The sequence below is a fragment of the Ursus americanus genome, chromosome 18 (assembly GCF_024610735.1).
Source record: "Ursus americanus isolate L20-20 chromosome 18, mUrsAme1.1.p, whole genome shotgun sequence".
NCBI classification, from domain to species: Eukaryota; Metazoa; Chordata; class Mammalia; order Carnivora; family Ursidae; genus Ursus; species Ursus americanus.
Genome location: NC_142144.1, coordinates 28,865,459 through 28,882,766, shown reverse-complemented (window position 1 = coordinate 28,882,766; position 17,308 = coordinate 28,865,459). Strand labels below are relative to the sequence as shown.

Genomic DNA, 17,308 nt, shown 5'->3' with positions numbered 1-17,308 from the left:
GGAGGGGCAGGGAAATCTCTAATTCTTAGGCTGTGTGACTTGAACAGTGCAACTACTCCAACTTACTAATGAAAACATCTAAGTCTGGGTTTTTCTGTACAAGGCAAGAGAAGGGTAATAAAAGATCCTTTTGTGAAGGCCAAGTTGTATCATCCAACTAAGTTTCCCCTGAATATTAGTAGATATAAGTCTATTTTTGGTGCAAGCAATGACTGACCTCTATTATCCCGCTCACTGTGCCTAAAACACCGTATCTGTAAAAGCATAATCAAAATAATTGCCTATGTCTCTAGAGTTCTGTGAAAATTAGATAATGTCAGCAAAAGTGCTTTTAGCTGCTACAGTGGTATTATGACCTTTATTCTCCACTTAGAATTAGTCTTAAAATAGTTCCATGATAACCACTCATTAAAGTTCTTGAGTCTGTTTCAAGCCAATGATATGGAAGGACAGTAGCTATAGACCATATTAAATAACTAATAGGTAGTGTTTGGGGACAGGAAAAGGAAAAGAAAAAGGGAACAGCAGAAGACAGTTGTCAAACTTCTGACATAAAAGTTGGCCAGGGTGTGGTAAGTTACCCTCCAAATATATTAGTCTGCCTGCCTGACTTCTTCCCTACCCCCTTCTCTCCCTCCCTCCTTCCTTCCCATCCTCCCTTCCCTTGCACTTAACAGCTATTCATCACAGTACCAAATTACTTATATTTGCTGGTAAAAAAAGCAGATCTGGGAAGCTCTGAGAAGCTTCCTTCTCTGCCTGCTCAGTTCTTTGGTTTAATCTCAGAATGGAAGGAAGAAGGGAAAGGAGAGAACTAGAAGTGCTCTGGGAAAGGGGCTGAGGGATGGGTTATTTTTCCAGGGTAGTTGGGTGTATGAGAAATAAGTAAGTAGCCAAGATGAGTGAAGAATGTGCTAAAAAGGGGAAGCTTTTTTTAAAAAAGAAGATTTTTATTTATTTATTTGAGAGAGAGAGAGAGAGAGCACACACAAGCAGGGGGGAGGGGTAGAGAGAGAGGAAGAAGCAGACTCCCTGCTTCTCATTGAGGAGGGAGCCCAAAGAAGGACTTGATCTTAGGACCCTGGGATCATGACCTGAGCAGAAGACAGACGCTTAACTGACTGAGCCACCCAGGTGCCCAAAAAAGGGGAAACTTCTTTAAAAAAAGAAATTATTCACATATGTCTATTTTAATGGGTAAAAAGTCAAGTAAAGAGTTTGAACTATTATAAAATTACTTTTGGTTCAGAAATTCTAAGTGTTTTTAGGAACCTAATGTTCCTAAAAGGAGTTAGATGCCAGGAAAACAAAGTAAAAATAGGAATAGCAAAGAGGAGCAGACACATAAATAATGAGGAGCATAAATTGTAAAGTTGCGGTAGCAGAAATACATACGGGGTACTTTGGAGGCAGTGGAGAAGGAGTCACTATTTCTATAGGGAAAGAGACAATTAAGGGGCCATAACAAGACCAGTTTTTTTTTAAGACTTTATGGGGCGCCTGGGTGGCTCATGGGGTGCCTGGGTGGCTCTTAAGTGTCTGCCTTCGGCTCAGGGCATGATCACAGAGTCCTGGGATCGAGCCCCACATTGGGCTCCTCTGCTGGGAGCCTGCTTCTTCCTCTCCCACTCCCTCTGCTTGTGTTCCCTCTCTTGCTGGCTGTCTCTCTCTCTGTCAAATAAATAAATAAAAATCTTTAAAAAAATAAGACTTTATTTATTTGGCACAGAGAGAGAGAACAAGAGAGGGAACACAAGTAGAGGGAGTGGGAGAGGGAGAAGCAGATTTCCTGTTGAGCAGGGAGCCCGATGCAGGGCTCGATCCTAGGACCCTGGGATCATGACCTGAGCCAAAGGCAGATACTTAACGACTGAGCCACCCAGATGCCCCAACAAGACCAGTTTTAAAAAGAAAAACACATAAAAACCTTTTCTTCAGAAAAGCTTGTCAGAAAAAAAGTCACACAGATTTCAGTGATCTTAATTACTGTGATTAAAATATTTTATTCCACCATCTTCTTTAGGTGGTCAGAAGGCAGTCCTTACAAAAGGCTGAAATGTTGTTTTAAAAAATAGTTCTTTGAGGGGTCCCTGGGTGGCTCAGTCGGTTAAAGCATCCGACTCTTGATCTCTGCTCAGGTCTTGAGCTCAGATCTTGATCTCAGGGTCGTGAGTTCAAGCTCCGCATTGTGCTCCATGCTGGGTGAGGAACCTACTTAAAAATAAAAAAGAACAGTTTTCTTTGAGAAAGCCCAGTGTTTCCTGTATCTCACAGCATCTGCATAGTGTGAAATTATTTTAAACATGAGTCATTTGATTTTGGTTGCAGTCCTCTCTTACTGGAATGCAGGGGAGATGATAGCCCTGCGTTAATGGGTAGACTTGCCACAGTTTCTTGAGGTGCATGTTAATTATCAGCCAGCACTAGAGGCTGATCTAGAAGAGGCTTGAATCCACTTGTCAGGATATTGTGGAGGATACACAAACATCAGGGAGCAAGTTGCATTGGAGAAGCACTAGGGTAAATATCCAAGTCGTATGTTTATGATTTTATGAATATTTTTATACCAGCAGCTATTTATTTTAAAATATATCTTTTAAAGTATTTTTTCTCATTATGAAAATGCATTCGTCACATAATTTTGGGACAATAGAAGAAAAAGGAAGAAACCGTCCATAATCCCTATGCCGAAAGAGAGTTCCCCTCCTCCTTCCCCTTCTCTGCTTCCATTTAAAAGGAGCATGGAGTAGTATTCATGGCAGAAAGAATGTCAGGATTCAGATTCTCATTCTGCCACTTACTAATCACGTTACCAGCACAAGTTGCTTTCCCTTCTCTGTGTCCAGTTTTCTCAACTATGAAATACAGACAGTAACAGGGCCTACCTCCCGGGTTTGTTATGAGCTTAAATTAGTCAGTAAATGTAAAGGATTTAGAAGTTTACTGATTTCAAGTCATCCTCAACCCATTCATTTCGTTCATGCCATTGAACATCGCGGAAGCTCTTTGGTACACAGAATAATTCATTGCCCTTGAGGAGTTGAGATTGAGGGAGGAAGCATCCAGGTAGCAAGACCCATTATAATTCAGCATGGAAAATGCCATAGCAGATGAGGAACAAATCGTTAGGAGAGATTGTATTTTCTTGTCACACAAACATGTACTATACAGATGAGGTAACTGTACCTTGAGATTCTCAGCTAAAAGGCTATAAAGAGGCACACAGAAAGGTGTTTGAATCACTTGCCCAGCTTAACTGGTACTGGCAAAGCCAGTTACGAGCTCTTCTAAGCCTCGGTTTCCTTTTTTTTTTATTTTTAATCCAGGTAGTTAACACCTACTTATCGAGATCTTGTAAAGATGACATATAGATGAAAAGTATCTAGCAGAGTAGCAGCAAATCTCCAAGTAGAACTTTTGGTTCTTGCTTATTAATTTATTCATTCAATAAATATTTATTGAGTGCCCACGAGCTTTTGGAAATAAATAGGGGAATAAGTTATACAACGGCCTCCTCACAGAGCTTACATTATATAGTGGGAGAATCAGATAGTATACACACAAGCAAATTATCCAAATAATTGCAGGCTGTGGTAAGAGTCACAAAGTTAATAAAGAAGGTTATATGAGGGAAAGTAAAGGGGTGGGCAGATAACTTTAGATAGGTTGGCTAGGGAAGGTCTCTCAGAGGATAGAAGTTTAAGCTAATACCTGAAAACTAGAAGAAACAATCCATGGTTGGGAAAAGGAAGCTCATTCCAGGCAGAGAACAGAAAGTTCCTTTTCTTCCTTCTCTGCCTCCTCTCCTTTCTCTTGTCACCACCCCCCCCACCATCTTCTTTATGGGGGAGTGGGTTGCCATCAGTATTTGAAGACTTCTCATTCCTGGGCTCTTTGGTTATATGTAACAGACTCAAAGACTGATTTTCAGTGGTTAAAAGTAAACTTAACTGTACACAGGGTGTGCTTTAGAAGTCTACCATTGACATAAATTTAGACAAATGGTTTTGAAGATTGATTTTGTGATTCTGAGTAAAGGTACATTTAGTCTACTATAGTGTTTCTCAGGCTTTTTTATTATTTATTCTTTAAACCTAATGTTTTATAAGGCATTATCTACCCCCAAATTGCATTTATTAAGTGTTAATAAGCTTATCTTTCTATTTGTAGTTCATAAAAACCATCAATACCAATCAGTTTCTGGTTGAATCAGATCCCTAATAAAAGTCTGATTGAGGGCAGGATTTAATTGTTCTTTGTATAACTGAGAGTAAGCACAGTTTCAAAAGACTTTTGTTTTATAAAAAAACAGCTTGGGGCATCTGGGTGGCTCAGTGGGTTAAATGTCTGTTTTAGGCTCAGGTCATGATCTCAGGGTCCTGGGATCAACCCCCTTTGGAGCTCCCTGCTCAGCAGGGAGTCTGCTTCTCCCTCGCCCTCTGCAGCTCCCCCTGTTTGTGCTCTCTCTCTCACTCACTCTCTCTCTCAAATAAATAAATAAAACCTTCCAAAAACCAAAACAAAACAAAAAACCCCAAACCGCCTTTTTTTTTTTTTTTTTTTACTACATATGAAGACTTAGAGGTCTAGAGTCCCTGATAGAAGACCAACTAGTTCTAGAGAAGTGGAGTTCTAGATTTAGGCATCTAGAATCAAAATACTCTTAATTTTGGCTTTTAATCTTTCCTCAAAGTGATCTATGTACATGATATGGATAATTCTTTTAATATACTTTGCATATCAATTATCCATATTAGACATTCAAATTTGAATGGAAGGGGTGAATTTGGCATTTGCTCTAAGTCAGGTCCTATACTACTGTCTTTTACCTACTGATTTAAATTTGTCTTCTCTTTCTACTAGGTTGTAAATCCTTGAAGGCAGAGATCATGTGTATTTTTATTATTACTATGTCCCAAGCACACATAACAGTAGTTCAAAATTTTTATGATTCAGGAAACTATGTTATTTATCAGCCTCTGGCCTGGGCCTTTTGTGACAAACCTGAGTCTCCACTTGAGGTCTTCTGCCTGGGATGCATCCTTTCTTACTTTTATTTTCTGAAGAATTCTTTCAAGCACCCTAATGCAAAGTAGGTCAAGCTGTATGCGCTCTCTGATTCCATTTATCTCGAAGTTTTTCATTGCTTTCAGTTTAGAACTCTAGCTTTACTTGACCTTCAATGAAACATTTATTATGTGAGCATTTTAATATTTAATATTTTATCTCTTAGTTTTTTTTTTCCATTTGCTTTACATTTTATTGGAGGTTTATGGGGAAAATGAAAAGGTCAAAACAAAGGAATGGCCTGGTTGATAGCAGGTGCCCTAAATAAGAGTCTTCTTTTTCCATATCGGCTCTTTAGAAAATCCTCTTAACTTCTTAAGGTAGATGTCCCTCTCAAGTCTAAGGGATCCACTTGGTCAAAAATACTGAATTGTGGGGAAGGCAGACAAATAATCCTGCTTCTAGATTTCTTTCTTTCTTTTTTTTTTTTAAAGATTTTATTTATTTATTTGACAGAGAGAGACAGCCAGCGAGAGAGGGAACACAAGCAGGGGGAGTGGGAGAGGAAGAAGCAGGCTCCCAGCGGAAGAGCCTGATGTGGGGCTCGATCTCAGAACGCCGGGATCACGCCCTGAGCCGAAGGCAGACGCTGAACGACTGAGCCACCCAGGCGCCCCTGCTTCTAGATTTCTTAATTGACTTCCACTTAATTGAATTGCTAGGTTAACCCAGACTGTCCATTCTACCTGTAGCATGAACTGATAGAAGCCCTAGGTAGTAGGTTTATGCTCACTACACTACTCCCACCCTTTAGGCTGTTTGCTGATCGTGATAAAATTGTATTTGTTGGGATGTCTGCGGGGCTCAGGCAGTTAAGCATCTGCTTTCTGCTCAGGTTATGATCCCAGGGTCCTGGAATCTAGCCCCACATCAGGCTCCTTGCTCAGCAGGGAGTGTGCTTCTCCCTCTGCCTGTTGTTCCCACTGCTTGTGCTCACTCTCTCTCTGACAAATAAATAAAATCTCTAAAAAAATTGTATTTGTTCACAAACCTATTTATTCTGGTTGTTTTGTTATTGTAATTCCATAAGATAATTAACTGATAATATATGATTGATAAGGAAAATTTAAATTTTATTAAAATCAAATTATTGTGATAATGGTGTCATGGGTATATGCATATGCATGCCCAAACTCATCAAAATGTATACAAAAATATGTGTAATTTTTAATATGTTAAGTATACCTCAATAAAGCTGAAAAGTCCTTAAAATATTTAAAAAATCAAATTAAAAGTTTGGAGAGATTCAATAAAGTCAGCTCCCTAAAAAATTAGGTATGGACAACACATCTATAAAATAATGGAAAAAAATCATAGAAAAATTTTCCTTAGTTTGCTTCACAGTATCATTAGGTACTTTAAAGAATGTAGAAATTGTAAATGATGCATTATTGGTGCAATTTAGTAAAAAACGGCAATGGAACTTCATCATTCGACCAAACAGACAATAAAACAAAACTTTGGTCCTGAAACTGTAAAACATAGGAAAAAGGCTCTTTGACATTGGTCTTGGCAATGATATTTTGGATATGACACCAAAAGCACAAGCTACAAAAGTAAAATTAATAAGTGGGATTACATCAAGCTAAAAAGTGTTTCACATCAAGCTAAAAAGCATCTGCCCATCAAAAGGAAACAATCAGTGAGGTGAAAAGGCAACCCACAGAATAGAAGAAAATACTTGCAAATCAAATGTCTGATAAAGGGTTAAAATCCAAAATATATAAAGAACTCATCCAACTCAATAGCAAAAAAACCAATCTGATTAAAAAATGGGCAAAGGAACTAAATATATATTTTTCCAAAGAAGAGATACAAATGACCAACAGGTACATGAAAAGGAGCTGAACATCACTAATCATCAGGGAAATGCAGACAAATCAAAACTACAATGAGATATCGCCCTGCACCTGTCAGAATGACTATCATCAGAAAGATAAGCGATCACAAGTATTTGGTAGGGGTGTGGAGAAAAGAGAACCCCTGTGCACTGTGGTGGGAATATAAATTGGTATAGCCACCACAGAAAACAGTATGGTGGTTCCTCAAACAATTAAAAATAGAGCTTCAATATGATCTAGCAACCCCACTTCTGGGTATATATCCAAAGGAAATTCAATTATTATCTTGAAGAGATATCTGACCTCCCATGTTCTTTGCAGCATTATTCATATAGCCAAGACATGGAAACAACCTAAGTGTCAGTCAATAGATGAATGAATATAGAAGATGTGGTATATATATACAATGGAATATTATTCAGCCACAAAAATGAAGGAAATCCTGTTATTGGCAACAATATGAATGGACCTTGAGGACATGCTGAGTGAAATAAGTCAGACAGAGAAACACAAATACTGTATAATCTCTTACTTATAGGCAGAATCTAAAAATGCTGAACTCATACAGACAGAGAGTAGAGTAGTAGTTACCAGGGGCTAGGGATTCAGGGAAATAGGGAGAGGTTGATCAAAGGGTATAAACTTCAAGTTATACAACAAATAAGTTCTGGGGATCTAATGTACAGTATGGTGTATCATATACTTGAAAGTTGCTAAGACAGTAGATCTTAAATGTGCTCACCAGAAAAAAGAAAAGGTAATTATGTGACATGATGGAAGCGGGTATCATTTTGCAATATATAAGTGTATCAAATAAACATTTCACACCTTCAATTACACAATGTTATATGTCAATTATATCTCAATAAAGTTGGAAAAATATCAAGGGGAATAAATGAATATTTCTGTGGTTCGTTTTAAGTTGAAATTTGAGTACAGCAATTTAAAATGATTTTAAATGATTATTCAATTAACTCAATCTGGGTAGTATAAGAGGATTCTACTTTATCAGTGTCTGGAAATTCAGAGTCATGGATTAAAAAGAGAATAATAACATTTACCTGGAGTTGGAGCTACTAGAACAGTTCTATTTTTTTCATTTAGATCTGGATAATCATTTATTTATTTATTTATTCTGAGAAGAATTTATTAAAGGCAAAAATTAGAAAAAAATTAAAAATAAAAAAAAAATAAAATAACACTTTCAAATTGAACAAACTTTCCTAACTAAAGGAAGGTTGATAACTTACAGACTACTTAGAAATAAGAAAAATAAAATCTCAATGTACAAATGTGATATGCAACCCCCAAAATATTCAGAATGAAACTTATGGCCTTAAATACACGTATTAGGAAAAAGAAAAGAACTTAATTAAATAACATCCAACTAGAGCAAAAAGGGAAAAGCAACTGAAGCAATTAGGAAGAAACCGTAAAGATGTAAGTAGCAGCACACATTTCGATAATTATTAAAAACAACAAATTATATCATGCAACAACCATAAACTGTCTTTGAGAACTCCACCACATAGCACGAGAATTGTTTGTGCTTCCTACAATAATGCTGCAGTATCGATAATCACATCCTCAGTGAAATATACATTAAGCAGTTCTTTCTCCTCCTGAGTTCGAGGGTCGGCCTGTATGACCTGTTTCACAGTGGAGTTAGCTTGGGATGGTTCTGCTCTACGTGTCTTTTTTGCTCCTCCCAAGCCCAGCAGATTGGCTAGGCCAGGACAAGATGGCAATGGCAGAGTGTAAGAACAAACATATAAGTAAGTGTTAGAGCACATTTTAAACTCTTGCTTGTGGCCCAAGAACTAACATCCTCATTGGTCAAAATAAGTCAAAGAGCTAAAGCTAATGTCAAGGTAAAGAGATACGTATCCTATACCTTTAGCAGGATGGACTGCAAAGTTACATGCTGAGGACGTGAATAATGGAGGCATGAAGAATTAGGGCCAGAAATTTAATTTACAGCATTACGTATGAGCTCAAGCACAAGTTTTTCTATGTGTAAGTCTGATGTAGTTGGGGGCAGAGGAATACAAATATATACATATTTTTTAATAAAGTTATAAAAACATACAAATATATATTATATTGACTATGCAACTCTGCCATAATTACCTCAATTCATATTCTTTCGTTTTTAGTATATTGCTTTCAGATTGTTAAAAATTAAGATTCAGAAGAAAAAAAAGGGAGAATATGCTAACAATTCTCAATTGATGAAGTTTTTCTTTATCTGCATACCAATAACACACTTTGTAAATCTATGCATAAAGCTATACATTATGTGCATTTTTGCTCTCTGGATACTATAATTTTTTTTAATATAACTAGGATTCTGGGAAGATGGCAGTGACAATGATACTATGTTCTTAGCATCTCTCCAGAAAAACTGACAGGGCAAATAAACAGCAAAACAAAGTATCTACAGATGACATTTACAACCAAACTAGGTGAAAAGGCATCCCTACCTCCCCGAATTCAAGCAGCTGGTTACAGTCCTGTGTGTGGGGAAGAAGAGGGAGCCATGAGAAGATCAAAAGTTCTGCTGAGACCTCCAAAGAGCCAGTAGAGACGCAGTGAAAACCACAGCTGGCTGATTGCAGAAGAGCAGCTAACACTGGAGGTTTGCCCTCGCCAGCATGGGTCAGTGGAGGTACCGGCAGTAAGAAGGCCTGAAGGACATGGAGTATACGAATGCCAGTCACTCTCAAAACTGACCTGTGAAGGCTTCCTTGTGGGACAAGGCCCCACTCTGAGAAGTAATGATGCAAGTGAAATCGAAATTGAACAAGACAGAGATGAATAAAAGAGAAGGTCCAGATCAAAGTTAGAGAGGGAAAGAGAACCAGGATTTCACAGAAAAGCAAGCCATTGTATTGCTGAGCATTGTACAAAAACATTAGAAGCAGACCCTCTGGGAAGACAGAAAAGCTTTCCTGAACTTGGTTTAATCATAAAGCTCAGGAATACTAATTTTACCAAAAAAAAAAAAAAAAAGGCATAGATACCAAATCCCATGAAAACTTATTGTTAGAGTGAAGAGAATAAAGTACAGAATAATATCTCCACAGACAAGGAAAGCATGCCAGAAAGACATGGCCACAAAAATACAGCAAAGCTGTAACTGGTATGTTAAAATGAGCTAAAAGACATGAATAAAGTAATATAAACATGGAAGAGCAACATAAATTAGAACTATTAGATCACAGACCTCAAGAAAGAATTAGAAATAATAGAAAAGTATTTCAGAAAAGAATGCTGAAGTTGAATGAACACAAAAATGATAGCAACAACAAATTAATGCCTTTAGACAAATAGAAAGTGAAAAATAGGAAAATTTAAAATACCCATAAAAATTGAAGGAAGAGGTACGAAGATTTAAGAGGAAAATAAGCAAGATATTGAAAATAGATACAAGAAATTAAAAATACATATAAGAAAAATCACAGAAGTAGAGAACCAAAGTAAGAAAAGAGAACACATACCGAAAGCGATAACACAAAAAAATCCTGAAAATAAAACAATAAAAAAAATTCTAAACTACACGTTGAGAAAAATGTGTGTGTGTGTGCCTGGGAATATTGACACTGCATCATCAGCACTAGTGCATATTCTAATAAAATTGCTGAACCTTAAAAAAATAGTAAAAGAAGAGAGAATATGTTTTGGGAACACCTAGAAAAAAAGAGCATGTGACTTACAAAGGAAAAGATATAGATAATCATTTTTTAAAAATGACTTTTTTAGTTTGTATTACGGTAAAAATTTGAAAGAAATTGTGATTAGAACATTTGGATTGAAATCACAGCTTCTGACATGTATAAATGATATAGTCTTTGTCAAGTTTCTTAACTAGATTAAAAACTCAGTTTTTTCAGCTATAAAATGCAAATAATGAGTATACACATCTGACAGAATTATTGAGAGAATTAAATGAGATGATATTTATAGATGTTTCCAAAAGTGTGATCCATCATAAAAGTTTATTAAAAATATATTTTGAAATAATGTTTTTTAATGCATACTTCTTAAAACCACTCCGATCTAATTTGTCCACTGTCAGGTGTAAGAAATGAGAAATCAGCTCAAGGAGAGAGGATCACACGGTGCAGTATTTCCATAAATTTAGCAAACAGATGGGATACCAAAGGCCAATGTGGTGAACCTGAATATCTCTTGGTAAGTTTCCAGCTTCCTATTTGTACCTGACTGCCTCTAGACAATGCCTGAATTCCTATCTGGTATGGGTATTAAAGGCATCTCTTCTCTCGAGCAATCCTTAGCAATCTTTTATCCTGGAAGCAAAATAGAGCTGATCTTTCCAGACATTTCTCAATAGCATATGCATCATGAGTGAAATCATACTCTCACTGGGTAATTAATTAATCTCATTAGTCAACCAGATGAACCCAAACCTTTACAAGCCACCCCTGAGTAGGATCTCAGAGCATCACAAAGTCAGGGCATCTGTACCACACTCTGACGAGGCCAATAGCTACTTTGCCATTAAGCACTTTTTAACTATCAAGAAGCAACTGAAGAGGATCTTCTGAGTCCTTTTTATTTTATCTCCAAAAACAAACTGAAGGCTTTTTAAAATTTGAAAGCACTATTTCTAAGAGGCTCTTTGATTGTCATAGTCAAGTGATTTATATAGATTCAATCTTAGAATGACATATTTAAAGGAGAAAATGTGAATCTTGTTTTCACTATAATTTTAGGTATATGAGTTTAGTATGAATAGCATGCTGTTTTGGTGCTGTGTTAATAAAACAAGTGCGTATATAGGATACTCTTAAAATGGGCACCTTTTTAATGTGGTAATAGTTTTTATTCACCAGGCATTTGTGTCAAGTACAAAAGCCTTTGGTCCTAGAATAATAAAAGGACAATATTTTTGTAATCAAGTCGGTAATCCTTTCAAGATGAAAGTAGGCCTTCTTGCTGGACAAATATGAAAGATAAACATCCTTGACCATTAATTGGATTTTTTAAATCAATGCCAAGGACATGTAATTGACACTACAAGGTTGCCTTGTTTCACAAAGTTCTATCACTTTTCATTATATTAGAAATCTATTCATATTCTGGGCTTGCCACACTGCACAGTGTATAAAATTATGTTATTTCCCCTTGTTTTATATCTGGAGTCAGGATATGGATCTATGTAAACTGGTTCTAGCCCCGGCCATGGGATATCGCTGTAGTTCAAATCAGGGGATAAGATGCACTTTAGCTTTTCAGCCTCAAATCCGTCTGGGGGCAGCGCATAGTTCAATCAACAAGTCCTCTTAAAATCTGGGATCAAGATAAGAAGTTCACTCTCTAAACCACCATAGAGAGGATGAATTTATGGGTCTAGGGACATGGCCCATTTGAACATTGGCATTCTAAGTTTTTTTCGAAGTGAGGACCACCACAGCTCTGTTAACGCACACAATCCATCCTTGCCTAATTCCTAAACTGCCTATGAGTGGTAGAAGCTGGCTTTCTTTTCTCCTCAAATCCAGGTGGCTCCTTGGAGGGAGAGGGGGTTGCTATTTCTTCTAGTCTGGATTCTATCAACCACAAGACCCAGCATGAGGAGTTCCCACCCTACTATAGCTTAAGTCCTTATCTTCTGATCTTGGATCGTCTCTTTCCTAGGATGATACTTGGAATATTCACTACATTTGGAAAAATAATCTTTCTGCTGATGGGGATTGCTCATGATTTGTGGCCTCTCAACAGAACTGTCCCAGGGCAAAAAAATAACTATGAAAACATTACTCAAATTTTGAGTTATTAGATTAAAACAGATGACACCGTTTTTATGGATCTTTCTGAGGGACAGGTAGAGACAAGACCTGACAGTTTTTCCTGGAGTATTCCAGGTCTGTATTCTACATATCTATGGGAAATTCACATTTTCACAAGAAAATCCAACTGTCTGTAGGCACAGCATAAAGCAAAGACACAACTATTTCTCCAAAGATAGGTCAATACACAGGAGCCCTGTTGCTGAGGTGCCAGGCTAGCTGCAGAAAAGTCCAGAAAAGCTTATTAAAACAAATTTCTGGGTTTCATAGACAGAGAACGTGGTTTGGTGGGTTTTCTCTGAAGCTCAAGATTATGCATATTTTCAAAAAGTACCACAGGTGGTTCTAAAGCAAGGCAAGTTTGGGAAACACTAAATTGATGGCCTTTTACAATGTCATACAGAGCCAGTTTCACAAATACACCATTTCAGATGACAATTCTTGGGAATTTTCTCACTACAAATGATTGGGCTGCAGAAAAACTGAATTCAAAGCTGCTTCCTCTACAAAGTAGAGAATTTCTTAGTTTGAACTTTGCATTGATTTTGGTAATGGGTGCTTTTATACTCCTTATCAAATTAAAACTTTTTTTCCAAGATTCTGGCTCTAAAGTCACTCTATTTCTTTTCTACCCACTTATTTCCAATTCTTTCAAGGAAAACATTTCACAATTACATGGACTAAGATAGCTCAGTTTTGAGATGAAAGTAGTTCCTTCCACTCCTTGAATCACATGCAATTAGACATATGCTATTATCGAAACTACCTGATTTAAACATCAGTGTGATGTGCATTTTCAGTATTTTTCCTGTTGTGGCTTTTGAAAAAAAATCTGTCAAACTTGAAGATTTTGTCCTGTTTTTATCCAATTAAAATTAATTAAATTTGAAAGGTAGGAAATGTGCATTTAACAATAAGTGGGGAAAAGACTTCGTCAAAATTGACTGAAGAAAATGGACAAGAGACTTGAATACACCTTTCTCAAAAGGAGATATACAAATGGCCAATGGGTACATGAAAAGATGCTCAACATCACTAATCATTAGGGCAATGCAAATCAAAACCTGCCAGGAGCTGGGAGAGGGGGGAAGTATTAATCAAGGGTACCAAATTTTCAGTTATACAAGATGAATAAATCTAAAGATCTAATGTATAGTATACTGCCTATAGTTAACACTGTACTGTATAATTAAATATTTGCCAAGACAGTAGAGCTCATGTTGTGTTCTTAAAACAAAACAAACAAGCAAACAACTTAGAAGCAGGAGGCAAATTTTGGAGGTGACGACATGCTTATTACCTTGATTGTGGTGATGATTTCACAGTTATATGCCTCTCTCCAAACTCATCAAATTGTATACATTAAATATGTTCAGGTTTTTTTGTATATCAATTTCACCTTAATAAAGATGTTTAAAAAATCGGAATAGGTACATTGCATGTATTTATTTTTACTAGGTTGAGAAATGTACTGCTTTGTTTTTAAGGCTACTTTTATTTTTTATTTTTATTTTTTTTAAAGATTTTATTTAGTTGACAGAGAGAGAGACAGCCAGTGAGAGAGGGAACACAAGCAGGGGGAGTGGGAGAGGAAGAAGCAGGCTCATAGCGGAGGAGCCTGATGTGGGGCTCGATCCCGTAATGCCAGGATCACGCCCTGAGCCGAAGGCAGACGCTTAACCGCTGAGCCACCCAGGCGCCCCTAAGGCTACTTTTAGCTAACAATGATGTAATTATAAGACTTACACCTTTATGGCAAATCTTTAAAATACCAAAGTATTTTCTTTAGATTATTTCAATAAATGAATATGATCCAGTTATTTTTATAAATGGACTCAATTTTGGAATGAGAGAATCTATATTCTAATATCTGTTCTGCCGCAGACTTGTGTGATGTTGGAGAAGTCACGATTTCCCAAACTTCATCCATTCATTGAACAAGCTTTTGAATGATTGCCACACAAGCCAGCTCCTGTTCTAGGTGTATCAGACACTTCTATTTTCATGTGTAAAATGTGAAGATATAATTAGATCGTATTCAAGGTCCCCTTCAGCTTTAAAATGATGAATCTAGGATAAAATTCACACTTTCTCTTCATAATGATTAAAGAAGCAGCTTGGATTTTCTCTGGAGAGCTAAATTGCAATCAGATATTTGAGAAAAGATGTGAAGGAAAGCGATAACTCCCTTAGTATTGCTAAAGGTCCTCTGATGATTGTAATGGAAAATGAGTCAAATGGTGTTTGGAGCTTGAGGGAGAGGTTTGGTGGGCAAGGCGTACCCCAGGGCTCACTCTCACATTGAACAACAAATTGCTATGAGTTGTCACAGCAACAAGAGCAGTGGCAGCTGCAGCTGTGGAACCGAATGTACTCAATACACAGGACCTGGAGAAGGGAGCCGAAATGAGTAAAGACACACACACACACACACACACACACACACAATTCAGTAGAATGGGCCGGCCAGCCCAGTGTGATCTTTCTTGTTGGATGATCCTCAAAGCTGCCAGAAGAGACCCTTCCAAGTATAAAGGTCCTATTTGTCAGCAGGATTCACTTCTCCAGGTACGCTTTCCAGGACTTATGTAACTGTCCCTCTGGAATGGACTGATATTTAGAAATATGCCATGTCGCCTCAGAACCTTCTGCTCCTCATCTGAGGGTGAACCCAGAGCTATTCTCATGCTGGAAATCTGTGACATTCTGGAAGGCACAGGGCACCACATTTTTATGAGCACCATGTTGGATAGTAATCAGTTTGATCAAGGCTAATCATTTGCTCTTCTTTGTCCCTTAGCAATAACGCTGGGCTGGCTTTGGGCTCAGACTACAAAGATGGGAGGAAATCATTTAAAGGAAAGATCTAGTGCCTGATCTCAGTAGATGCTGCAGATCTGCCGCTTATTAAGTACGCAAATTCCTGGGTGAGTACCCACTTTAAACTCGAACTACCAAGAGGGTAATTATAGTCAGGGGGACTTTACATATAAGGTATTTTAAAAGATCTGAGTTATCACTTAACCTGAGACCTGAAAAATACAAAAGATAGGTATGATGACGGAAGATTACCTTAGGCAGGGGGGATGGCAAGGTCAAAGTCCCTGAGACAGATATAAACTTGGATGGTGAAAGAACAGAAAACTGGGGTGATGTGGACACAGTCAGGGAGCAAGGAAAAGCCCGATATGAAATAAGGGCATGGGAACTGGATGAGCCTGTTAGAAATGGAGATGGAGTAAAGTGGATACATTTACCATATAAAGGGAAAAGTGATGGACTGATTATAAGGGTGAGGAAAGGAGGGACGTAAATGCTAGTACCTACGTTATCGGCTTGACCTACTGGGTAGATGGTAGTACCACTTAGTGAAAGAAGGAAAAATGGAAAGAAAAAGAGGTTAAGGTGTTGAGAACCAAGAATTCTGCTTTGGACTTTTATCACAAAAATAAATCAGTGGAAGAGAATAAGGTCTCAAAATCATTACAATTATTAAGAGGAAATTTTTAAAAATCACAAATATTTCAATACTGTGAGGTTAAATTAGGGAATAGGAAATATTGATGTGACTGGCTACTCACCAGGAAAAAAATTAAGCTGGAGCATCACCTCATGTACAAAAACATTAATTCTAGGTGGATCAACAATTCAGAAAACAGTGCTGGAATAAATTTATCTGTGTAAAAAAATAAACCTCAACTCTTAATTATAGTAGATAATAATACTATAATAATGTAATAACAGTATTATGTGTAATAACCAAAAACCAGAAGTAATTTCAAATATCCATTAACTGGTAGATTATCAAGTTGTGTATTATCCACACTATGGAACATCACTCAGCAATAAAAATGAATTAAGCATTAACATGTGAAAATGTGGATGCATCCCAAACATACAAGTGAGAGAAGACAAACACGAAAGATTACATACTTCATGAGTTGATTAACACAAAATTCTAGAAAGGTAAAGCTATAGAAAAGAGAAGGCAGACCAGTAGTTGCCTGTGGCCAAAGGGCAGGAGAGGGCACCAGCTGTGAAGTAGTATGAGAAAACATTTTAGGATGTTCAACAGCCTGATTTTGGTGAAGGTTATGCGACTATATACAATTATAAAAATTCATCAAGCTGTATGCTTAAAATGAGTGAATTTTGTTGTATGTAAATTACACCTCAATAAGACAAAAAAGTAAATAAAAATAAAACACTAAAATCATTACAAGAAAATTTAGGAGACTTTATAATCTCAGGGTGAAGGATAGCTTCCTAAACAAAAGAGTAAAAAACAGACATACTTGACTACATAAAAATTTTAGAATATATATTACAGTATGAGGCTAACCAGAAATGGTAAACTGTAAAAGTATACTTGCTACATATATGCCTGACGAAGAGTGAATATCACCAATGAGTGATAAGTTCTTACAAGTTTTTTATATGAAAAAGACAGCACAGTAGAAAAATATCCAGAGTGTACAGAGGCTAGACAGAGTGCAATGCCCAAATGGCCAAGAAATGTGTGAAGAGACGCCTAAGCTCACTAGTAGTGAGGATAATGAAAATTACAGGGTATGAGACCATTTTCAT

The 17,308-nt window shown here is 37.1% G+C and overlaps 2 long non-coding RNA genes across 3 annotated transcripts in view; one reads left to right on the top strand and one right to left on the bottom strand.

Annotated features, from left to right (window-relative positions):
• The window catches only part of LOC123781317 (uncharacterized), a 292,347-nt gene that overhangs the window by 9,697 nt on the left and 265,342 nt on the right, over positions 1-17,308 (bottom strand). The window lies entirely within an intron of this gene.
• Positions 483-17,308, top strand: part of LOC148108576 (uncharacterized) — a 37,533-nt gene continuing 20,707 nt past the window's right edge. For both annotated transcript variants that reach the window (XR_015727367.1, XR_015727366.1), the window contains exons 1-3: positions 483-572; positions 10,987-11,102; positions 15,522-15,648. This is a non-coding gene — a long non-coding RNA (uncharacterized LOC148108576). The remainder of the gene's footprint in view (positions 573-10,986; positions 11,103-15,521; positions 15,649-17,308) is intronic.